The sequence below is a fragment of the Vombatus ursinus genome, unplaced genomic scaffold (assembly GCF_900497805.2).
Source record: "Vombatus ursinus unplaced genomic scaffold, bare-nosed wombat genome assembly UNPS02014770.1, whole genome shotgun sequence".
NCBI classification, from domain to species: domain Eukaryota; kingdom Metazoa; phylum Chordata; class Mammalia; order Diprotodontia; family Vombatidae; genus Vombatus; species Vombatus ursinus.
The window spans coordinates 17,733,523-17,760,778 of NW_020954548.1; the positions used below are offsets into that span (position 1 = coordinate 17,733,523).

General features: G+C 36.4%; 1 pseudogene; it reads right to left on the reverse strand.

Annotated features, from left to right (window-relative positions):
• Positions 1-676: 676 nt before the first annotated feature.
• On the reverse strand, positions 677-27,256 carry LOC114043835 (annotated as a pseudogene).

Below are 27,256 nucleotides of genomic sequence, written 5' to 3' on the forward strand. Positions count from 1 at the left end.
CTGGTAACATAGTTTGTTTTATTCTTTGATGTTCTGTTCCCTTGGTACTACTGGTCACGCACACTAATTTTAAATTACATTACTTATGTCAGGTCAGGAGGTGGTTGTGGGAGGGGCTGGGAAGGATCTCCTCTGTTTCCCTTACACCCCCCCCCAAAATAAAAGCCCAACAACTGTTAAACCATACTGGCTGCCATTCCATCTCTTAGAAAAAGGAACCAATGGAAGATCTTGTGCCTTTAAATTAAAAAAGTCTAAACTGAAATGGACTCCCTCAAGCCTAAAGCAATGAATGCCTCATGGGCGATGCACATGTCTAAGGCAAACTCCTCTCAAGTGGTCATTGGCACTTGACATTTCCCTAGAAAACAAACGCTTTTGTATAGAGTCTTTGTGAAAAAGAGAGCAGGACCAAGTGTATTAAAAACAAAAGTGCAAACACCAGCCTCCTCCAGATAAAATTAGTGAGTGGACACCTTTGCTCGCTAAGCGTGATTGAATAGCCAGCCCAGTAAAAACTGAATTTGGCACAGCCACCCCAACCTTCACTTGACTGCCCTCTGGGCCTAGGAGACTCCTCCTCGGGACGCTGGACATCTGAGCCCGGGTCTATAAGTGACACAGGTATTTTTGAAAGGAGACTCAGCACAGCCAAGCCCTAAACCTCAGACCCTGCTCAGTAAATGAAGTCTCCAGGCACCTCCTGAAGCAGTGGCAGCTCCTCGAATTTGAACCGCTTGGAGATGGCCTTGGGATCCCTCTCCTCTTTCTCCGACTGGCGGCAGGGCCCCAACGTATAGGAAGCCACCACGATCGACTCCTCCATTTCTGGCTTCTCGACCTTGGCCTTGGCCACAGAAGCTTCCTCTTCCTGGGCGCCACTGGGCTCTTCCATTAAACTCTTGACCCAGAAGGGAGGCTCTGGGCTGCTGTCTTGTGCTAGCCAGGGCCATCTCAGACATTCCTCGGCGGTGGCCCGGTCCACCGGCTTCTTAACTAAGAGCGCTTTGATGAAGTCAACAGTTGCCTCTGACACCTCCCCAAACTCCTCCTCAGAGTAACTGATATTCATCTGGGAGATATTCAGGAAAGTCTCTTGTTTATCATCTCCCAGGAAGGGAGATATCCCCATACTCCAAGACCCCGATGCTCCACACGTCGGTGGCCGTGCTGATGGCATCATAGCTAAGGATTTCCGGGGTCACATACTCCGGTGTTCACATAATTTCTCTGGGCTCCTCACTGCTCTCCATCATTCTCGAGTCAACAAAATCTTGTTATCACCCAATGGACATTCACTTGTCCGGCGGATATTCTGGAGCTTCAAATCAAGATGAGCCACGTTGTGGGTGTGTGAAAAGGAAACGCCTTCTACAATCTGCCTCGTGAGTCTCTGCACATCCTTCTCTTTAAAGGAGTCTTCTTTCTCAGCTACACTTTGGTCAAAAATCTAACCTCCAGCGGCATATTACAGCACTAAGATTATTTCTGACGAGGTTTCATAGACTTCATGTAAATTGATGACCTGCTGATTGTCCTGGGTTAGTTCTAGGACTGCAATCTCATGAATTATTTCCATCCGGCACTCTTGGCATTTTCTTCTTTTTCTCATGAATTTTACTGCAAATTCTTTACCAGAATCTTTCTTGACACACTTCCTTACCACTGCAGATTTGCATCTGCCCAGCTCGCGGCCTGAGCTCAGGCTGTAGCGCTCCTGGAAGGGCTCCGGGCGCACCGAGGTGCGGATGTCCAGCAGCAGGCCCCGCGTCGGGCCCCGAGCTCGTTCTGAGGGTGGGAGGGAGAGTCCTGGCCCCGGGCCCGGCCGCTCAGTCCGCCGCTGCCTCCTTCTGGAGGGATCATGGCCCCCGCCTCGATTCTAGCGGGATTCCCGCCAACCGCCGCTCGGAACCCTCTCAAACGTTCTTAATGAAAAGATCAGAGCCAAAAAGAAAATCTTATTTTTAAATACAAGACTCAAGAGAAGCATAAAAAGGTAAACATGAAAGAGGACTCATAAGGGACTCAGTAAGGTCAAACTGTTTACTTTCCTTTATGGGAAAATGATACTTGTAATTCCTAAGAACCTTATCATTATTAGGGCAGTAATGAGGACTATATATAGAAAGAGAGTAGGATGCGATGATTTTTAAAAAAATAAAATTCAGTAGTGAGAAAGAGATACACTGGGAGAAGGGGGAATGGAGTAGAAGAATGGGGAAAATTATCTCTCATAAAAGAGAAATGTAAAGAAGAACTTTTAAAGTGGAGGGAGAAGTGGTGGTGGGGCAGACAATGCTTGAACCTCATTGTCATTGGAATTGGCCAAAACACGGAATAACATACACACTCAGCTGGGTGTAGAACTCATTTTACCCAACAACAAAGTAGCAGGGAAAGGGCATAAGAGAAGAGGGGAATAGAGAGGAGGACCGATTTAGGAAAGCAATGGGCCAAGAGTTTTGAGGAGAGAGTGAGTAGAATGGGAAAGAATAAGAGAAGGGTAAAACAGGCAAAAAATAGGATGAGGGGTAACTACACAGTTAGCAATAATAATTATGAACATGAATGGGATGAACTCACACATAAAAAAGAAGTGGATATCAGAATGGATTATCTGACAATATGTTGTTTCCAAGAAACACACTTGAAATGGAGAAACAGAGTAAAAATAAAGAACTGTAGCAGAATCTATTATGTTTTAGTTGAAGTAAAAAAAAATAGACAGGGGTAGCAATCATGATCACAGACAAAGTGAAAGCAAAAATAAAATAGATCTAATTAAAGGAGACAAGCCTGGAAACTAAATTTGGCTAAAAGGTACCATAAACAATGAAGTAATATCAATATTAAACATATGCACCAAATGGTAAGGTATCCAAATTCTTAAAGGAACAGTTAAATGAGGTACAGGAGGAAATAGACAATAAACCTATACCAGTCGAGGACCTCAACTTTTCCCTCTCAGGGCTAGATAAATCAAACAAAAAAAAATAAATAAATAAACAAGAGAAAACTTAAGAAGAGTAGAATTTTAGAAAAAAAAATAGAAATTTTCCAAAGAAAATTTAGAAAAAATTAGAAAGAAATTATATATGATAGACTTCTGGAGTAAATTGAATGAGAAAAAAAGGAAGTATATCTTTTTCTCAGCTGTGCATGGTACCTTCACAAAAAAAAAATGATCATATATTAGGGCATAAAAACCTCAGAACCAAATGTAGAAAAGCAAAACTATTAAATGCACCCTTTTCAGACTAATGCAATAACAGTTACATTTGATAAAGAGCCATCGAAGCATAGATTAAAAATTAATTGGAAACCAAATAATTTAATCCTAAGGAATGAGTGGGTCAAAGAACAATCACAGAAACAATAATTTCATTAAAGAGAAGGATAACAATGAGACAACATACCAAAATTTATGGAATGTAGTCAGAGCAGTACTCAGGGGAAAACATATCTCTAAATGCTTACATCAATTAAATAAAGAAAAAGCAGGTCAATGAATCTGGCATGCAACTTAAAAAAAAACAAAACTAGAAAAAAGAACAAATTAAAAATCCCCAATTAAACATCAAATTAGAAATCCTGAAAATCAAAGGAGATATTAATAAACTTGAAATAAGAAAACAATTGAGCTAAAAATAAAAGTAGGAGCTGGTTTTATGGGATAAAAACACAACTATTGCTATTGCTATATAAATGACTATTGCTTAATTTTATTAAAAAAAAAGAAAGAAAACCAAATTACCAGTATCAAAAATGAAAAGGGTGAATTAACAACCAATGAAGATAAATTAAAACAACTATTGGGAGCTATTTTGCCTAATTATATGCCAACAAATCCAATAACCTAAGTGAAATGGATGAATATTTACAAAAAAATTAAAATTGACCAGATCAACAAGAAGAAATAGAATACTTAAATAAACCAATCTTAGAAAAAATTGAACCGACCCATCAGTGAGCTCCCTAAGAAAAAATTCTTAGCACCAAATGGATTCATAAGTAAATTCTACTAAACATTTAAGCAACAATTAATTCCAACACCTTATAAACTTTAAAAAAAATAAATAGTGCATTATTTTATTTATTTATTTATTTATTTTTAGGCAATTGGGGTTAAGTGACTTGCCCAGGGTCACACAGCTAGTTAAGTGTCAAGTGTTTGGTGAGGCAGGATTTGAAATCAGGTTCTCCTGACCTCAGGGCCTGTGCTCTATTCACTGCCCCACCTAGCTGCCCCACCTTATAAACTATTTGGAAAATAGGCAAAGGAGACTTACCAAAGTCCTTTTAAGACACAGATATACTGATAACTAAACCAGGAAGAACAGAAATAGAAAAAAGACAACTATAGACACTAATCAACATCAATGTAAAAATTTTAATTAGATATTAGGAAGTAGATTATAGCAATATATTCCAATAATCATACACCATGACCATTTGTGATTTGTACCTAGAATGCAGGGCTGGTTTAATATTGGAAAAACTATTAGAATATTTAATCATATCAATAATAAAACCAACAAAAATATGATTGTCTCAGTAGAGGTAGAAAAAACTTTTGAAAAGATGAACACTCATTCCTATTAAAAACTCTAGAAAACATAGGAATAAATGGTGCTTTCCTTACAATAATCAGTGCTATCTATCTAAAACCAACAGCAAGTATTATCTATAATGGGGATAATTTAGAAACCTTCCCAATAAGATGAAGTAAGTGGTAAAGCAAGGATATGCATTATCATCACTGTTATTCAATATTGTATGAGAAATGATAGTTACAGCAATAAGAGAAGAGAAAGAAATCGAAGTAATTAGAATAGGCAATGAGGGAACAAAATTTACTTTTTGCAGATGACATGATGGTATACTTGGAGAATCCTAGAGAATGAACTAAAAATCTCATTGAAATAAGTTAAAACTTTAGCAAAGATGCAGGATATAAAACAAATACATGTAAATCATTAACATTTCTATACATTACCAATAAAGTCCAGAAGGAAGACATTGAAAGAGAAATTCTATTTAAGATAACTGTAGAAAATATAAAATGCTTGGGAATCTACCTAACAAGACAAACCCAGGAACTATATGAACACAATTACAAAATTTTTGCATGAATAAAGTCAGAGTTAAACAACTGGAAATATATTAATTGTTCATGGTTTGGCTGAGCCAATATAATTAAAATAGCAATTCTACCTAAATTCATTTACTTATTTATTCCCAGAACAATCAAACTACCAAAAATAATTTATAGATGCAGAAAAATATTAAAATTCTTCTGGAAAAACAAAAGATCAAAAATATCAGGGGAATCAATGAAAAAATGTGAAGGAAGGTGGAGTACTAGTACCAGATCTCAAACTATATTATGAAGTGGTAATTATCAAAACAGTCTGGTACTGGCTAAGAAATAGAGTGGTCAATCAATGAAATAGATTAAGTGTACAATATACTCTAGTAAATTACCATCATAATCTAATGTTTGGCAAAGTTCCAAGGTTTTGGGAAAAATAATTCACTGTATGACAAAAATTGCTGGAAAAACTGGAAAGCAGCTTGGGAGAAACTAGGTATAATCCAACACCTCCCACTTTACATTAAGATAAAGTCAAAATGAGTATATGTTTTCAGTATAAAGGGCAATATCATAAACAAATTAGAAGGACATAGAATATTTTTAACTGTCAGAACTGTGTTCTCTTTTGCAACATGGCCAATATGGAAATATGTTTTGCATGACTACACATCTATAATCTATATCAAAGCATTTGCCTTCTCAAAGAAGGTTTAGAGGAAGAACAGAAAGAATTCAGAACTCAAAAAAATATTAAAATTGTTTCTGTAGGACTTCAGAAAAAATAAAATCAAACACTCTTTTTTAAAAAAATGTTTATTGACTGATTCATCTATTTTGTTAATATATTTCTTAGATGATATTGTTTACTTTAGTTCTTTGTAATTCCTTGTTTGTAATGTGTTATGGTAGCCTAATTTGCACCACACACTTCTCTATTCTTTGGAAATCATTATTTTAATTCCTCAGAAAACATGACAAACACAATCAAAATAATAATTTAAACTTATTTTAAAGTTTTAATTTGATTGTGGTGTATTCATCTCAATCTAGCCAATTTTTTGTTTTGTTTTCATCTGTGATATTTACATGGATCTGGGTACTCCTTTATTGGTACTGATTGAAATCTGCCCATGTCTTCTCATCCAGTATGATTCCTGTCCACTTTTTTTTTAATACTTCATGGAAGATTTCTCTAACAAGCTAACAGTCTTCTGATAAACTTAATATTCATAAATAGCAGTAGAGTACTTCACTTGTACATCTATCATTCCTAATTTGCTCTAAATGAGTGGCCTACTGTCTTTACCAGAAATATGTTGCAGATAATGTCTTTTAAACTGCTTATTTCATGGATATTATCATTGATAATAAACTGAAGCCTGCTTGAAACCATCGTATTTTTCCATTGCTTATGACCTCAACTGATATTTGTTTTTTAAAAATTACCATGACTTACAGTCATAAAACATCATTTTGAGAATACTACTAAAATACCCTTGCATGACTATCAGAAATTTGAATTCTTTGCAAGCACTCTATTATTACTGAAATATGACCTACCCTGATCTTTATATATTTGATAAATGATGCATTTATCAGAGATACTTGCTGCAAAAAAAAAAAAATCCCCCACTTTCTATTTACCTTCTAATCTTGGCTGCATTGGTTTAGTTTTTACAAAACCTTTTTAATTTAATACAATCAAAATCATTCATTTTTTATCTAATAATGATCTCTATGTCTTCTAATTGACAAACTATTCCATACTCCCTAAATTTGCTTTAGGTATCACCCTTCATGTTTAAAGTATTTACCCATTTTGATATGATGGTACACAGTGTGAAATTTGGTCTTTATCTAGTTTCTGCTAAAATGTTTTCTAGCTTTATAAGCAGTTTTTGTCAAATAGTAACTTCTTGTCCCAAAAGTTTGGATCTTTAGGTTTATCAAACACTGTATAACATTTACCACCATGTATTGTATAGTTAATCCATTTCATTGATCCATTACTCTATTTCTTAGTCAGTGAAACTTGGCTAATTTTGGACGGTATCTCAAAATGTTACACAATTCTAGAAATCATGAAAGTGAACAAGACTCATCCATGTCAGTGTAGGTATGGTTAGTCCTAGAACTTTCTTAGTTTGTGCCTCTTCTCTGACTGAACCCCCTCAGGATTCTAGATCTGGTGCCCAGAATCAGTGCTACCAAAAGATGATATGCTCCTTTTCTTCTGGACATGGAATTCACAAATTTAGAGATTTGTTTGTTTTCAGCCACATGAGAACTCTATACCCAATTATGTAAATTGCATGGTAATTTGACTTACTCTGTTTCATGCAGGATTAATTTTCAACTCAGTAGGAAACTACACTGGCAATATCCATACTAAGCCACTTCCTACTTCATGCAGGATAGTTTTTCTTTATGCATGCTCTTACCCCACCTGCTCAGTATGCCCAAGTTAAGTCTTGCGTAGTCTTTCCAAATGGGCCTTATAAATACATGTCTGGATCAGGAGGATCTCATGGTCCCCAACCCTTTCCTTTTCTCCATCTCCATTCAAATGTAAGAAGAGCATGGTAAGGCTGGTCTCAGAAAGTTAACTCATTGCCTGTCATTGATACCAGCTCTATCTCTAGACCTATTCCCTTCAGGGCTCCTCCTTGAGATGCAAGTCCTTTGAGACCATGTCAGATAACAGGCTGGGTCTACTTCTTGCCTTGTTAAGACAATAAGTGCTTTTCAGAAGAGGAATTACAGTACTTTGTGAAAGTGTCTTAATATTCCTCTTCTCACTCTCCACCACTCTCACTCTGGGATGCCTCTCCATCTTATGGGGAGCCTAGCATTTACCTCAGGAGCAGAAATGCTCACCTTCCTACCTAGATATTACTTTGGGAAACTGACAAGTGTTAAATATTGTTTCTGTTTTTCTTTTTCTTTTCTGGATTTGTGATTTCATTAGTGTGATAAAGTATAGAAATCCCTCCCTTGATGTTGATGTATCTGGGGGCAGTGTAGGATTAAAAGACTTGCCTAGGTCACACAGCTACTATGTTTCAGATGGCTGCAGTGGAACTCAAGTATTTTTGACTTAAAGGCTAATATGAGAGAAAAGGAAAATGATAAATGTTGGAGGGAATGAGGGAAAACTGGGGCACTAATGCATTGTTGGTAGAATTGGGAAATGATCTAAACATACAAGAAAGCAATTTGGAACTGTGCCCAAATGCTTATAAATCTGTGCCTACCCTTTGACTAAGCAATACCAACACTAAATCTGTATCCCAAAGAAATTTTGTTTAAAAAAGAGGAGAAGGACCTATTTATATAAAAAAAAAATTTATAGAAGTTTTTTTTTGTGGTGGCAAAGAATTGGAAATTGAGAGGATGCTTATCAGTTGGAGAATGTCTTAATAAGTGATATATGATTGTAATGGAATACTATCATGATATAAAAAAGTTCAATCAAGAGGCCTTCAGAAAAATATGGAAAGACTTACATGAATTGATGCAGAGTAAAGTAAGCAGAACCAGGAAAAGATTGTTCATAGTAATATAAATATCCATTGTGAATGACAACTATTCTCAGCAATACAAAGTTCTAAGACAATTCCAAAGGATTCATGATGAAAACTACTATCTATCTCCAAAGAAAGAACTTTGTTTGAATGCAGATTGAAGCATACTATTTTTCACTTTTTTATTTATTTCATGTGTATGTGTTTTGTTTTGTGTTTTCTTTCACATGACCAATATGCAAGCATGTTTTGATTTATTGAACATGTATAACCTATATCAAATTTCTTGCTGTCATGAGTGGGGGGAAGGAAGGCAGGGAGACTTTGGAACTCAAAATTAGAAATAAAATGAATGTTAAAAATGTGTAAATGTAATTGTAAAAAACATTTTTAAAATTAGCCAAGAGCAATGCAGTATCAAGATGGACATCTGGGCAGTGATCTTGGGGACAGGATAACTCGATCTGCACTCTTTGCTGTAAAAGTAAGTGATCCAATGTGCCTGTAAAGCAAACATTACAAAAGACCTTTAGGGGGCAACTAGTCTGCCAGGCCATGGCACTGGATCCCCACATCAAAGGAATTTACATATTTAGTACATATGGCAGAGAAAGAGGACCACTGTATGGTCTGCCTGGTCATTTTCTTGTGATTAGTATGAGGATACTAAAAACATCTACCCTCCTCCCTCTTTCCAGCCTAATACATACCTGCTCTTTAGCTTAAAACTTTTGGGAATTGTCTAGGGGCATTGAGAGGTTAAGTGTCTTCCAGGGTTGAAAAGCCAGGAAATATTGGATGTAGAATTGAACCTAAGTTATCTTAACTCCCAAGTCATATCTCCATCCACTGCACAACCACATTATCCTAATCGATATTATACTTGGGAAAATTGAGCCAGAATAAATTAAAAGACCTTTTTGGAGGTGATGATGATGATGATAATCTATAGAGTGCTCTAAAGTTTGCAAAGTATTATATATGTGTGTGAATGTATATTTGTATATGCACACATGTATATGTATTATATGTGCATATACATATAATATGTGCACATACATATAATATACATGTGCATATATGTATACATGTGTATATATGTGTGTATCCTCATTTGATCTTCACAATAATCTTGGGAGGTAGGTACTACCATGTTCCCCATTTCTTGAATGTCAAAACTGAACCCAAGAATGGCTAAATGCCTTGCACAAGACCACAAATCTAAGGCAGTATTCAAACATATCTTCCTGACTCTCTGCATGGTGCTCTATCCACCAAACCATCTAGATTTTTGGAAGATGGAAGTAGATTTTCTGTGATACCCTTAATAAAATTGCCTCACATTCAGAAAAAAGAAGTGAGCTGGCAAATCACCAGGAAGGTTAAGTTGGCAGAATGTACTCTAGCTTAAAATATTCAAGTAGTTACCATTTAACTTAAGTGAAAGAAATTTGAACAGTTCTCCTGATTTTCCAAATTATTCTTAGCTTACTTAGCCCTTCACTCTATTTCTGTCTCTAATCTGGAACTCATTGCTGTCTCTGTTCAGTTGGCTGCTTCTGACCAGGTATCCAAGTGTTGACCAGTTTCACTATAGGGGTATATGAGAGGACTAACACCTCTGGTGTAAGAATTTGCCTAGCACTTTTCAGGGCTTCTCATCCACCTTTGATGTCTGCCTAGCACTCAGCTCCAACCTGTGGCTCCAAGAAGATGTAGCATATGCAGTGGCCATACCCCAGTAATATCATTTTGGCTGATAGTCTAAACCAGGTTGAAGGTAATTGACAGGCCTTAAACCTGTCAGTGAGTAAGGAGGATGTCTACCCCAAGCATATGAAGACTTCACCCAGTGAAATGGACAGATGAGAACAATTTGTTTCAATGGCCATGAAAGCAGCTGAACCAGGCTCTATGGCATGCTCAGAGCTTGGTCAGACATCAAACACAACAAGGTCATCCATCATAATCCAAGGCCATCAAAATCGTCTTGACTTTTGTTTTACAAATCAGGACCTCAGCCTGTGATGTCACTGATTCTCTTTGAAAATGAAAAATTAGCAAGTTGACCTGATGACCTTTCCACGTTCTGTTTTGACAATTCTATAACTGACTTCTTCCTTAAAATTAAATTCCTTATTTTTGTCCTCTTTTTAAAAAAAATTACGTTAATACCTATTTATGGAATGAAACAAGCATTTCAGTAACATAATGCAATAAAAAAGATGATTCTACATGAAACTTCAAATCTACTATGAACAACTTGCTAGTCCTTTTAAATATATAATAAAATTATTGTGGATATTTCTCTTTTTTTTTCTCCATTTTTTCCACCCTTCCCCCATCCTGCCTAGAGATAGCTACCATTAGACAAAAATAGGTATATTAACATATCTATACATCTATGTATCAAATTTTTCTCTGGATGCACATAGCAGTGAATTTCCCATCAGTCAATTGGCTCTGGAGCTTTAGCAATATAACTCAAGATATGTGATTGGCCGTCCAATAAGAGTCTCACTCAGTCTATGCTATTGCTCTTACCCAGGGTATGAGCAAACTAGCTAGGTTAGGTGACTGAAACAGAACCAAATATTTTTGCCTCAGGATTTAAAGCTTGAAGAATTATAACAGAACTAGGCAAAAGCAATCAGGTTATACATAAAGTAACAGGCCCAGAGAAAATTGTTTGCCTAATCACTGGGTCTCCTAAACTCTTATATGTAGTAAGTAGCAGAAGACCTCAGGTCTTCTGTGATCAGTCTATTATATTTTCCATTCAAACTGTGCTTCCACAAGAAGTATAGAAATACATAATTCTCCAAATCCTATGCTAAACAACATTTCTGAGTAAATAAGAGAGGGAATGTCTAAGATTGAACTTTGTTCACAGCAGTAGTTGGCTATGTACTATTTTGAATAGTTTTTAGGGTAATTAAGTTTGCATCAGAAGTTGGCCTTCAGGGGGAAAAAAGGTCTACCTAGTGCTCTTTAAGTAAGTTAATGAAGAGAAAACAAGTTCAAATTATGTAAATTAATAACAAAAAGGGATCTTCCTAGTCAATTCTTTTGCCAAAATGACATGGTAGTAAATTAGTGAGCAAATGTCACCATATTTTACAAAGGAAATTAATTTTGGCATCTGCCTCATAATCCTTCAGTTTGCCTGACTTTGCTGGGATATGTAGCTGACTAAACAGACCATTAGAGTGACAATTTATCATTGGAAAGATGAGAACCTCCAAAAGCCCTTAGCAATTATTTCCAGGAGATATTGGCAGGGAAGAAAATAATCCCCCCCATTAGAAAACAGGGTAAAATGGAACTCAAGGGGTAATTATATTTTTAGGAATTTGTACAATTTTGATGGAGAAATATTACCTCTTTTTAGTTATTTATTTTAATAGATATGTCAGGGGGAAAATGAACAATGAAGTATTGAATTTGTGCATCTTCAACATGAAGGTCTTTACAGAAATTGTAATGACCTAAACTGCTATAACTTCTGAGTCAATGCCTGAGGTGCCACCATATCTATAACTTAATAGGCAACAGGAAATGTTTGCAGAAGATATGTTGGGCAGAGCCAACAAAATGTCAAGATTAAATATTTTTCCAGCCTAAGAAAACTTAAGAGGTCTTTAGGGGAGGTCTGTAACACTAGGGTGAACTCCCATTCAAGTGGATACATGTGGTGATAGCAATAGCAATTGTGGTGATAGCAATAGCAATTGCGGCAATAGCAGCATCATCAGGAGCTCTCAGTCCAAGGAAGGTAAAGGGTTCAGACAAATCACAAGAAAGAGATTACATGGGATCCATTGCCTGAATTGTGCATACCTGGTGCTGATTGATAACTCTGTTGCTCTTACACAGCTGTGGGGCATAGTTTGAGGATGGAGGGAGGAATGCTTGGGGTCAGTCACAAGAGAGCAGAAGCCCTGATCACAATTTCATGGCAAAGAAGGGTGCTAATATTTAGACTTGTAGATTAGCAGGGGCAGTTCCTTTGTAAAGACAAGAGCACAAATCAAGAGGGCAGTGACCACACCTGTCCACAGATCACACCTCGGAAGCACTAAAATTTTGCAGGCCCCCAGAATTATCTCTGAAAAAGCAGCATGAAAAAGCCTAAAACTTGGGAAAGTGCCTCCTCACCCCCAAGTGAGCAGAACCAAACTTTAACATAAAGTTCAAAGTCAAGAAATAAATTTGAAAAATGAGTGAACAAATAACAACAACTAAAAGACCTTGACCATAAAAAGCTACTATGTTGACAGGGAAAACCAATACACAAACTCAAAAGATAATGCAAAAACAGTTAAAATCAAAGCCTCAAAAAGCAATGCTAATTGCATACAAGGCCAAGAAGAATTTCTGGAAGAGTTAAAGAGAGAGGTGAGTGGTTGGAGAAAAAATGTAGAAAATGAGAATGATGCAATAAAATTATGGAAAGAGAATTAACAGTTTCATAGAAGAGGCACAAAAATACTGAAGAAAACATGCAGTAAAAAAAAAATTGACCTTATAGTAAAAGATGGACAAAAATTCACTAAAGAAAAAAATTCTTAAAAAGAAGAAAAGAATAAATGAAAAGGACATAAAATTCACTGAATATAAGAATTCCCTAAAAATAGAATTGGTCAAGTGAAAAAAAAAAGTACAAAATCTCACCAAAGACAATAATTCCTTAAAATTACAATTGGACAAATTGAAGATAATGATTCAATGAGACAACAAGAAACAATCAAACAAAGTCAAAAGAATGAAAAAAATATGAAACATATCATCGGAAAAACAAGAACAACTGACCTGGAAAATAGATTGAGAAGAGATAATTTAAGAATTATTGTACTACCTGATGATACCTGAAATTCATGATCAAAGACAGAGGCTAGACATAATATTTCAGGAAATCATCATGGAGAACTGCTGTGATATCTTAGATCCAGAGGGTAAAATAGAAATAGAAAGAAACCACCAATAACCTCTTGGAAAAGATCCCCAAACGAAAATTCTTAAAATATAATTGCAAAATTCCAGAGCACTTAGGTCAAAGAGAAAATATTGCAAGCAGTCAAAAAGAAACAATGCAAAGGGCATGGAGCCACAGTTAGAATCACTTGAGATTTAGCAGATATTGTTAAAAGAGCAGAGCATTTGGAATATAATATTCTGGATGGCAAAAGAGGTAGGAATACAGCCAAGAATAATCTACTTAGCAAAATTAAATATGTCTTCAAGGGAAAAATGATATTTAATAAAATAGAGGACTTTCAAGCACTCCTGATGAAAAGATCAGAACTAAATAGAATATTTTATTTTCAAATATGACACAATAGAAAGGGGAGAAAAAGCTTAACATAAAACAGAAATCATATGGGACTGAATAAAGTTTAACTGTTTATATTCCTAATTGGTAGGATGTTACATATAAATTCTCAGAAATTTATCATTATTACAGCAGTTAAAATGATTTTGTATAGACAAAGGGCACATAAAATGAGTTGATTATGTTGCAAAGATATAATAATAAATGGATCAATGAAAAAGAGAGATGCCCAAGAAAAAGAAAGAAAGTAGAGGAAAAATAGGGAAAATTATCTCACATTAAAGAGGCATAAAAAAAGAGTTTTTAGAGTGGAGCAGAAAATGCTGTGTAGGGGGATGGAGCCAAAATGGCAGAGTAAAAGCAGTGACTCGCTTGAGCTCTCCCACAAACCCCTCCAAATACCTGTAAATATGGCTCTAAACAAATTCTGAAGTCCCAGAACCCACAAAAAGACAGAGTGAAACAAATTTCCAGCCCAAGACAACCTGGATGGTTGATCAGAAAGGTATATCATGCCAGGCTGGAAGAGGAACACAGTTCTGTGTAGGCATGCAGGCCTCAGCAAACCTGGAGCAGGGCTCAGAGGACTGAATCACAGGCAGCTGTGGCAGTTTCCAGACTTCTCAACCGATGATCACCAAAGACAATTAGAAGGTCAATAGGAAAAGTCTGTGTCTTGGGTGAGAGAGAAGTATTTTGTGGGGCCCTGGGGCAGCGGCTGCCTCTGGAGCTTCTGGCCCACAGACTGACGGGGAATTGGGTGGCTAATCAGAGGGGGATTGCAGGAATCTCTTTGCTGGTGCAAAACTCCCTTGCTTTGCCTATGCTTGGGTCTGGGTCACAGTTCTGGGTGGTGGTCGTGGAGCAAGGAGGAGCCCAGACATGGTGGAGCTTGTAGTAGAGGTGGAGAGGAAATCCTCCTCACAATTCCAAGACAGAAAAGAGCACCTATGGTCACTCATAGACCAGAGCAAAAGCCAGAAAAGGAGTAAATACCTCGCCCCTGATCATAGCACCTTGGAAGAACTGAAAATTTGCAGGTCCTTAGAAGTATCTCTGAAAAGAGATGCACAAAATCCCCAAAGCTTGGAACAGTGCATTCTCCACACTGGAATCAGACCCCTACCATAACAAAGAGTTTGTAACTCAAGTAATTGGCTGGGATCATGAGCAAGCAGCATAAAAAAAAACTCAGACCATAGAATCTTACTTTAGTGACAAAGAAGATCAAAACATGCAAGTAGAAGAAGACAACAAAGTCAAAGCAAATAAGAGATGTAGAGGAAAAACTGAGAGTGATGCAAGAAAATAAGGAAAACCAGTTAACAGCTTGCTAAAGAGACCCCAAAAAATACTGAAGAAAATAACACCTTAAAAAAATAGCCTAACTCAAATGACACAAGAGGTACAAAAAACCAATGGGGAGAAGAATGCCTTAAAAAGTAAAATTGGACAAATGGAAAAGGAAGTCCAAAAGCTCCCTGAAGAAAATACTTCCTTAAAAATTAGAATGGAACAATTGGAAGCTAGTGACTTTATGAGAAATCAAGACACTGTAAAACAAATTCAGAAGAATGAAACAATAGAAAGCAATGTGAAATACCTCATTGGAAAAACAACTGACCTGGAAAATAGATCTAGGAGAGAGAATTTAAAAATTATTGGACTATCTGAAAGCCATGATCAAAAAAAGAGCCTAGACATCATCTTTCAATAAATTATCAAGGAAAACTGCCCTGATATTTTATAAGCGGAGGGCAAAATAGAAATTGAAAGAATTCACTGATCACCACCTGAAAGAGATCCCCAAAGGAAAACTCCTAGGAATATTGTAGCCAAATTCCAGAGTTCCCAGGTCATGGAGAAAATATTGTAAGCAGCCAGAAAGAAACAGTTCAAATATTGTGGAAACACAATCAAAATAACACAAGATTTAGCAGCTTCTACCTTAAGGGACCACAGGGCTTGGAATATAATATTCTGGAAGGTGAAGGAGATAGGATTGCAACCAAGAATCACATACCCAGCAAAACTGAGCATAATCCTTCAGGGGGAAAAATGGACATTCAGTGAAATTGAGGACTTTCAAGCATTCTTGGTGAAAGCACCAGAGCTGAATAGAAAATTTGACTTTCAGATACAAGACTCAAGAGAAACATGAAGATGTAAACAGGAAAGAGAAATCATAAGAGACTTATTAATATTGAACTGTTTACATTCTACATGGAAAGATGATATTTATAACTCATTAGTCCTTTGTCAGTATTAGAGTTGTTGGAGGGAAAAAATTATATGTATGTGTGTGTCTAGATATAGATATAGATATAGACATACATACATATACATAGATACATACAAATACACATATACATAAATACATGTGTGTATATATGTGTATATATGTGTATATGTGTGTATATATGTATACACATACACACATATATATGAACACATACTCAATTGAAGATATAAATCTTTCAATCTGTCTTGGCCAACAAGGAAGTGGAAAGGTAAGAGGAAATGATAAAAATGGGAGGGTGCAGTGACAAAAGGGAGGGCAGTCAAACTAAGGCTGTAGTCAGAGGCAAATCAGACTTCAGAAGAAGGACAGGGTTAAAAAAGAAAAACAAAGTATAAGCAAAAGAAAATAGGATAGAGGGAAATGTAATTACACGTAATTATTAATGTGAATGGATTAAATCCACCCCCAAAATGAAAATAGATACCAGAATGGGTTAAATACTAGAATTCCGGCAGCCAAGATGGCAGAAAAAAAGACAGCTACTTGCCTGAGCTCTCCCTAAAACCACTCTGAACACTTTTAAATAATGACATAAAAATTTATGGAGAAGTAGAACCCACAAAAGGATAGCATGAAATAATTTTCCAGCCAAAGAAAACTGAGAAGGTCAGCAGGGAAGGTCTGTCACACTTCAGTGAGATTCAAGCACAATCCGGCATAGGCCACACCACCACCTAACCAGCCACAGCAAACGAGGAGTAGGTCTTGGGGGCCATTGAATCAGCACCTGCGGCAGATACTTTCAGAGGTCTTAGCCCACAGGTGGTAATGGGGTTGAAGAACTGGTCAGAACAAGATTACAGGGATCTCTTTACTAGCACTGAGGAGAGACTTTGTTACTTTGCCTGTACTAAGATCTAGGTTACAGTCCTGGGTAGCAGTCACAGGGCAAAGATGAGCACAAGCAGAGCTTGTGGCTGCAGTGGAGTGGGGACCCTCATCACAGTTCCAGGGCAGAAATGAGGGCTTGTGGTCACTCACAGACCAGAGCACAGGAAGGGAGAATAGTAGATACACCTCTCATTAGATCATACCACCTTGAAAGAACTGAAAATTTATAGGTCCCTATAAGTATTTCTGAAGAGAGTTGCACAAAACCCCTGAAGCTTGGGACAGTGCACCCTCCACACTGGAAGCAGAGTCCTACATTAATAAAGAGTTAAAAGTCAGGAAAGAGACTGGAAAATGAGCAAACAATAGAAAAAATTCTGACCATAGAACGTTACTATGTTGATGAGGAAGATCAAAACACACACCCAGAGGAAGATAACAAAGTCAAAACTCCTATATCCAAAGCCTTCCAGGAAAAATATGAATCAGTCCCAGGCCATGAAATAACTCAAAAAGGATTTTGAAAATCAAGTGAGAGAGGTAGAGAAAAAAAATTAAGAAGAGAAATGAGAGTGTTGTAAGAAAATAATGAAAAAACAAGTCAACAGCTTGGTAAAGGAGACAAAAAAACATATTGAAGAAAATACTGCCTTAAAAACAAAACAGACTAGGCCAAATGTAGGAGTCCAAAAAGCCAACGAAGAGAAGAAAGCCTTAAAATGCAGAAATGTCCAAATGAAAAAAAAAAGAGGTAAAAAAATTCACTGAAGAAAAAATGTCCTTAAAAATTAAAATGGAGCAAATTGAAGTTAATGATTTTATGAGAAATCAAGAAACAATAAAACAATCCCAAAAGAATGAAAAAAATAGCAGATAATGAGAAATCTCATATTGGAAAAACAAGTTACCTGGAAAATAGATCCAGGAGAGATAATTTTAAAATTATTGAACTACCTGAAAGCCATGATCAAAAAAAAAAAGCCTACACATCATCTTTCAAGAAAGTATCAAGGAAAACTGCCCTAATATTCTAGAACCAGAGAGTAAAATAGAAATTGAAAGAATCCAGTGATCACCTCCTGAAAGACATCCCAAGAAGAAAACTCTAGGAATATTATAGCCAAATTGCAGAGTTCCCAGGTCAAGGAGAAAATATTGTAAGTAGTCAGAAAGAAACAATTGAAGTATTGTGGAGCCACAGCCAAGATAACACAAGATTTAGTATTTTCTACATCAAAGGATAGGAAGGCTTGGACTATGGATTTTCCAGAGGGCAAAGGAGTTAGGATTACAACTGAGAATCACCTACCCCAAAAAAACTCAATATAATCTTTCAGGAGGGAAAATGGATAGTCAATGAAATAAAGGATATTCAAGCATTCTTGGTGAAAAGACCAGAGCTGGATAGAAAATTTGACTTTCAAATATAAGACTTGAGAGAAGCATAAAAAGGTAAACAGGAAAAAGAAAACATAAGGGACTTCATAAGGTTAAACTGTTTACATTCCTCCATAGGAAAATGATATCTGTACCTATTAAGAACTTTCTTGTTGTTAGAACAGTTAGAAGAAGTATATATAGACAGAGGGCACAAGTATAGTTGAATATGAAGGGATGATATTTAAAAACATAAAATTAATGGGTGAGAGAGGAATGTGCTGGGAGAAAGGAAAAGGGAGAATTAGAATTGGGTAAACTAACAAATTAAAGAGGAAAGTAAAAAGCTTTTACAGTGGAGGGAAAAAGGGGGGGGTTTGAGGAGGAATGAGTGAACCTTACTCTCATCAGAATTGACTCAAAGATGGAATGACATACATACTCATTTGGGTATAGAAATCAATCTTACCCTATCGGAAAGTAGTATAGGAGGGGAATAAGAGAAGGGGAAGTTATAGAATGGAAGGCAGATTGGAGGAGGAGGTAATCAGAAGCAAAACACTTTTATGGAGGGATGGGATGAAAAGAGAGAGAGAATAGAACAAACGGGAGGAGAAATAGGATGGAGGGAAATACAGGTAGCAATAGTAATTGTGGAAAAAAATTGAAGCAAGTTTCTCTAATAAAGTCCTCTTTTCTCAAACATATAGAGAACTGACTCAAATTTATAAAAATAAGAGCCATTCCCCAACTGATAAATGATCAAAAGATATGAACAGTTTTCAGATGAAGTAATCAGAGCAATCTAAAGTCATGTGAAAAATTCTCTGACTTATTATTGACTGGAGAAATGCAAATTAAAACAATTCTGAGATGCTACCTCATACATATTAGATGGTTGAGTAAAACAGAAAAAGAAAATGACAAATATTGGAGGGGGTGTGGGAAAATGAAACATTAATACACTGTTGGTGGAGTTGTGAACTGATTCAACTTTTTTGTAGAGTAATTTGGAACTATGCCCAAAGGTCTATAAAACCATGCATACCCTTTGACCTAGCAAATACCACTACTAGGTCTGTATCCCAAAAGCAATTTTTAAAAAAGGGAAACATACCTATGTGTACAGAAATATTTATAACAGCTCTTTTATGGGAGGCAAAGAATTGGAAATTGAAGGGATGCCATCAATTGGACAATAGCTGAACAAATTGTTGGATGGAATTATAATAGAATACTATTATGCTATAAGAAATGATGAGCAGGATGCTCTCAGGAAAACCTGGAAAGACTTTCATGAGCTGATACAAAGTGCAAATAACAGCAATATTGTAAGATGATTAGCTGTGAATGACTTAGCTATTCTCAACAATACTACAATCCAAGACAACTCTGAAGTACTTATGAAAAATGCTATCCATCCCTAGAGAAAGAACTGATGATGTCTGAATACAGATTTTAGCATACTTTTTTAAAAAAACTTTATTTTTCTTGAGGTTCCCCCCATCTATGTTTTTTTCACAACATGACTAACATGGAAATGTTTTGCATGACTACAAATGTATAACCTATATTGAATTGATTGCCTTCTCAATGAGAAGGGGTGGGGAAAGAAAAAGGGAGATAATTTGGAATTTAAAGTTTTAAAAACAAATGTTAAAAATTGTTTTTACATATAGCTGGGGGAAAAGGAAGTACTAAATAAACAAAAAGAAACCAGAATTCAGTAATATGTTGTTTACAAGAACACACTTGAAACAGAGAAAAATACACAGAGTTAAATAGAGGTCTGGAACAGAAGTTGAAGCAAAAATGGTAGAAGTACCAATCATGGTCACAAAACAAAAGCAAAAAATAGACCTAATTAAAAGTGATAAGCATGGAAACTACATTTCAGTAAAAGTCACCATAGTCAGTATAGTAATATCAGTCCTAAACATATATACATCAAATGACTTACCATCCAAATTCTTAAAGAAAACATTAAATATATTAGAGGAAAAATAGTAAAATAATAGTAGGGGACCTCAACTTTCCCCTCTCATAGCTAGATATGTCTAACCATAAAATAAATAAGAAAAAAAAGTTAAATTAGTAAGACCTTAGAAAAATTAAATACGATAGAACACTGAAGAAAATTGAATGTGAATAGAAAGGTGTCCACTCTTTACTCAGCTGCTTATAGCACTTTCACCAAAATTAAACTTGTATTAAAACATAAAACCTAGTACGTAGGACTGATGAAGGAAAATGCTATCTATATGCAGAAAAAGAACTGACAGACTCTGCATGCAGATTAAAACATTTTTTTCACTTAGTTTATTCTCCTTTTTTTTTTTACTTTTTATCTCTTTCTTCTTCCACAATCTTGATGACTATGGAAACATGTTTTACATGATAACATATGTATAAACTACATCAATCTTCCTACCATTTTTTCAGAAGAAAAGAGGGAGGCCAGAAGGGAGAAAAATTTGGAACTCAAAATCTTGTAAAAATGAATGCTAAAAATTTTCTTGATTTGTAATTGTGGGAATAAATAAAATACTATTGAAAGCAAAAAAACAAACAAACCAAAACATAAAAACCTAACAACCAAATACAGAAAAACAGAAATATTAAATGTACCCTTTTCAGAACATAATGCAATAATAATTATATTCTATAAAGGACCATGGAGCATAAATTAAAATTAATTGTAAACTAAAGAATGAACTCCTAAAGAATGAGTGGATCAAAGGACAAAGTGTAGAAACAATCAATAATTTTATTAAAGAGAATAACTACTGAGACAACTGAGACAACATAAAAATGATCTTGTAGGATGCAGTCAAAACAGTATTTAGGGGAAAATTTATGTCTCTAAATGCATGCATCAATAAAATGGAGAAAAAATAGGCATGCAACTTATTAAAAAAAAAGCCAGAAAAAGAGCAAATTAAAAATCTCCAAGTATATAACAAAATGAAAATCCTGAAAATGAAAGGAGAGAATACTAAAGTTTAACTTAGAAAAAAAATTGAATAAATGAAACTAGGAACTGGTTTTATGGGGAAAAAAGACAAACCTTGGTTTAATTGGATTTAAGACAAAATAAAACCATTTTATCAGTATAAAACTGAAAAGGATGAATGTACCACCAATAACTATTTTAAAAAATTATTCTGCTAAATCATATGCCAGTAAAACTGTTAATTTAAGTGAAACAGATGGATAGTTTAATTATGTATCTCTATCTATCTGTCTATCTATCTATCTATCCATCTCTATCTATCTATCCATCCACTTATCTATCTATCTATCAATCTACCTATCTACCTATCTACAAATTTCCCAGATTAAAAGATGAAGAAATAGAATATTTAAATAATCCCATTTTAGAAAAAGAAATTGAACATGCCATAAATGAGATCCATAAAACAAGTTCCCCAGAGCATATGAATATAAAAGTGAATTCTACCAGACAGTAAAAGAACAATTAAACTTAATATCATAGAAACTTTTTAAAGACAAATATTTAAAAACACTTATCAAATTAATTTTTCACACAAATATGGTTTTGATACCTAAAACAGGAAAAGCAAAAAGAGAGAAAGAAAACTATAGACCAATTTCTTTAGTGAATATCATTACAAAAATTTTAAATAAAGCACTAGGAAGGAGATTACAGCAATATATTGGAAAAATCATACACTATGACCAGGTCAGGTTTATTCCATGAATGCAGGACTGGTTAAATATCAGGGAAAATATAAGCATAATTGACAATATAAATAACAAAAAAATCATGAATATATCAAGTGACATAGAAAAACACTAGAAATATATAGGAATAAATGGAGCCTTTCTTAAAGTGATAAGTAGTATCTATCTAAAATTAATAGGAAAGATTATCTATAATATGGATAAACTTGAAGACTTCCCAATGAGATCAGGGGTGAAGCAAGGCTATCCATTATCACCAATATTATGCAGCATTGTATTAGAAATACTAGCTATAGCAATTGCAAGAAAAATAAATTGAAGCAATAAAAGTGGACAATTAAGAAACAAAACTAGTACTCTTTGCAGATCATATGATGGCATATTTAAAGAACTCTAAAGAGTCAACTAAAAATTAATCAAAATAACATTATCAATGTTGCAGGATATGATAACCAACTCACCCTTAACTATTTAGTATTTCTATATATTAACAACAAAACCCAACAGTAAGAGGTAGAAAGAGAAATTCTATTTAAATTAGCTTCAGACAATATAAAATACTTGGGACTCTTTGTGGCAAGACAAACAATTGACTCTATGAATAGAATTACAAAACACTTTTCACATAAATAAAGACTTATGTAAACAATTGGAGAAATATTTATTGCTCATGGGTATTCTGAGTCAATATAGTAAAAATTACAATTATACCTAAGTTAATTTACTTATTCTGTGATATACCAATCGAACTACCCAAAATTATTTTATAAACCTAGAAAAAAATTTCAGAATTTATCCGAAAGAACAAAAGGTCATAAATATTAAAAGAATCAAGGACAGAAGCTGTGATGAATGGTGGCCTAGCAACACCAGGTTTCAAACTATATTACAAAGCGGGAATAATCAGAACAATCTGGTACTGGCTAAGAAACAGTAATGGATCAGTAAAATAGTTTAAGTATGCAATAAATGGGAGCAAATGTTCATTGTAACCTAGTGTTTGATAAATACAAAGATCTAAACCTTTGGGGTAAGAACTCAATATTTGACAAAAATTTCTGGGAAAACTGGTAAGCAGTTTGGCAGATACTAGGCATAGATCAGCATCTCACAGCAGATACCAAATTAAGGTCAAAATACATAAATGATTTAGATATGAATGGTTATATGATAAATAATTTAAGGGAACATGGAATTTACTTGTCAGATCTATGGATGAGTACAGTTTATGAAAAAAACAGGAGATAGGACAAACAAACAAAAAAGTGGATGAATAACTTTTATAGGTAGTTAGTTGCATAGCCTGTCGAATTGGTCCTTCAATAAGTATAAAATGATAATGATGATGATGATGATGATGATGATGATGATGGTGATGACATAGCTAGTATTTATAAAACATTTTAAGGCTTACAAATTATTTTATACATGGCAGCTAAGTTGGGTTATTGTGAGGATCAAATGAGGTAACATATATAAAGTGTTTTGCAAATCTCAAAATGATATATTAATGCTAATTATTATTATCATTTAATCCTCACAAAAATTTTGAGAGGAAGCTACTATTTTTTTCCACATTTTACAAATGAAGAAACTGAGGATGGAGGAGTTTCTCAGGATTGTATAACTAGTGAATGTCTGAAGCAGAATTTGAACTTAGATATTCCTGACTCTAATTCACATGCTCTATCCTCCATGTCAACTAGATATTTCAGAAAGACACTGCAAATGTACAAATAACTGTATCCAGAAATTATTATGAGGAAAAAGGTTAAGTAAAGTGGATTTGATGAATTCTTCAGTGCTTTTATTTACTCCATTCTTTTTTTTTCAGCCAAAGACAAGATTTATTAAAGATCCATCATATTGCCAGACTCTTGAGGAATCCAAGATTGTGAGGTATTGGCTAGATTCTAAGAATCTGAGCAGTGGCTAGATTTTAAGAATCTAAGCACCATAATGGAGACCAGATGGACCTTATATACAGAAAGTCTGTGGGAGGGATCTAGGAGTGGCCAAGCAGTTTGAGGTGACTGGAGGAGGGGTTTAAGGAAGATCTGAATGAGAGTGCCCAGTAAGCTGGGGTGAACAGAACTCCTGGGATCTGGACAATGGAGCCTACCTAGGATTAAGTGTGGGAAATGGCCAGGGACCATGGGGAGGGTTAGGTTAAGGGTAACAGAATTGGGATATTGGGTGTAGCCACAATGAAAGGCTAATTGATTTGTCCATGTGGGAAAGTCTAGGGTTTTTCCTTTCTGGAGTCCAGATCCCAACCCCCTTATTCCCCCCTCAAACAAATGGGACCCAAATTCTTTTGGTGTAAGGGTCAAAGGTCTCAGCTTCTGAAACTGCTTCCTGCTGGCAAGGGGTGTAGAGTTTTCTCTGTCTCCAGGGGGGTCCCAAAGAGGAGGTTGACTGGAACCGAGCACAGGCTACATCTAGGGAACAATGGGGAGATATTGGCTGGTACCCACTGTTTGCTATGACTGTAGGTGAATGGCCCATACACAAATCTGACAGAAAAAAGAACACAAAAAAGTGCAGGGCCCAGATATGACAGGATAAAACATCTTTAGCTCTGTTTGGATTCAGATAATTCAGTTTTCCAACCATGCAATTATCAAATCCACCTCATAGCCAGACTCAGGAATAGCCAGATGGATAACATTCCCTTTCAAAGGAATATAATGGAGAAACTGAGCCAGGAGGATCCCATCCTAGACTGAGACTAAAATTGTCCTCTCAGCTTTTTACCAGTGCTGACTTCCCACCAGTATTACATTCTGAGTAGCTTGTGGCATTCCTCTCAGATGGTGGATTATTGATTATTGAAGGAGTATGATTCATCAGACAACTCAAAATAAAATTCTAGGAGCTTTTACCTCAAACAGCAAGTTTCATTAATCACAGCTTAGGAAAAACTTTTCCAGGATTTACATCTCAAACTTAAATTTGTCCTGGTGTAAAAAGCCAATCATTAGAGATTTCTATACACTTGGAAATTCTCAGCAAGCCACATATAACCCAAACAAGCTTTCTGGCTAGTTTACACATTAAAACAATAACCAACAACAGCCAAATTATTTTAGCAGTAAACAAATTATGAAAAGTTGCTTGACATAACTGATACAAAAAGTTCACTGATTTGAAACTTGAAACAAATCCATTACCAATCAGGTGACTTCAGTTTTGTTAAATGCATTTCCAAATTACTTGACACAGAATCAATATGTCATCATTAATAGTTAAAACTATAAATTTAAAAGATCATGCTTACCCAAGTTTGAAGGATAGCTTCTTTACCTTGAGCAGGATGAGCTGAATCTGAGTGATGCTTCTAGGTAAAGGTTGCCCTAGGGCCCAAGGTCATTGCCAGGGGAGCCCTTGCTATGGCTGATGCCCCTCCTCCGTCCCTCTTTTCCCAGGTGGGGAATAGTGAAATCAAAGGTGAGGGGTAAAGGGTTAAACTCTCTTCTCCTATGAAGGGGTTAACAGATACCATCTTGATTCAAGGGGAGTGGGAGAAAGGAGTGACCAGGGTTGTAAGGAGGAGTTTCAAAATTCCTTAATGATCAATCACAAAACCTTCAGAATCTGTGAAGATATTTTTAGCTGTTCTAACTTTTCCCTGTAACCTCCATGAAGAAAGATTCAGGAGTGTAGAGGAAAGTCAGTAAGTAAGCCTTAGTAAACCAAAAAGCAACTGCAGTTTTCCCCAATTTCCTACCGCCAAGAGAACAGACAGAATTGGGTATACACTTTCAAATACACTTCCGGATATGGAGTCTGTCCTTGTCTGCTATGCTACAGAAGGTGTACCAGGTCCATGACCTTGAACTGACCCAGTGGACTGTGAGCCTGAGAGCATCAAGCCGAGTGCAAGACAACCTTGTAACTGTCTGCCTGAAAAGCACCTCCAAAGCCTTGGTGCTTGGAGAGTGACCCCAAGAGCAGAGCAAGAAAGGGGGAGGAGAGGTTTACATTCCTTACAGTCTTGGCTAGAGAAGAACTTGGGGTTAGGCAGTTTGCCCATGTGAGTCACCAAAATGTTGAGGTTTAGGGGTTCTGGGACCCCAATATCACAACACACCATTTCTGCGCTAAAGAATTTGACCCAACATAGTTCTAGGTGGCAGTCCTGGGGCAAGGAGGAGCACTGGTGTGGTGGAGCTTGAAGTGGTGATGGAGAGGGTATCCTCCTCACAGTTCCAAGACAGAAAAGACTGCTTGTGGTCACTCATAGACCAGAGCACAGACCAGGAAAGGAGTAAACACCTTGCCCTTGATCATAGCACCTTGGAAGACCTGAAAATTTACAGGGCCCTAGAAGTATCTCTGAAAACAGCTGTACAAACCCCCGAAGCTTGGAACAGTGTGCCGGTACAAACCTCGCACACTCTTTCAACCAAATCAGCCAACCAGAGTCATACTCACGTATATCGGAGGCCACCTGGGTAAACCAGAAGCGAGCCGATCAGGGGGTGCAAAAACCTGAACTTTATTCAATAATCATCACAGCAAGGCCAGGCAGGAAGGCACACGCGTGAGCAGGAACAAAAGCCAACTCCGCCCCCCCCTCCCTGCAGCTCCTTTTAGTACCTTCTTCGTCCCTCCTCCTCAGCCCGCCCATAGTGACTCGTTGAGGATCAAATATCAAAAAGGGGATGTCCAGCTAGTGTCCAGACAAAGGGAGCATGCGTGGCACAGGAAGTGGGTCCCAGATACTTAGAAGGAGGCGTGAGGGATTAGTGCATAGAGTACACGTGACGCAGGAAGTCGGGTCCAGATACCAGGGGGAGGTGTCTGGGGTTGGTGTTATACCTAGGGAGCATACGTGACTCAGGAAGTCAGGTCCAGATACCGGGGGGAGGTGTCTGGGGTCGGCATAGTACCTAAAGAAGGAGGCTAGACAGAGAGAGTTCGCTCTCTGCCGTCCCCCTCCAAGCGGCACAGTCCTTGCCTAGGGAACGCTCGCTCTGGCCACTTCCCTGCACCCCGCTTCCTCCCCAGCCTGTCACAGCTCCATCCAGCACCGCACCAGTCTCAGGAACATGAGCTCCGGTTACCTCTCTGACCCCAGATCTCAT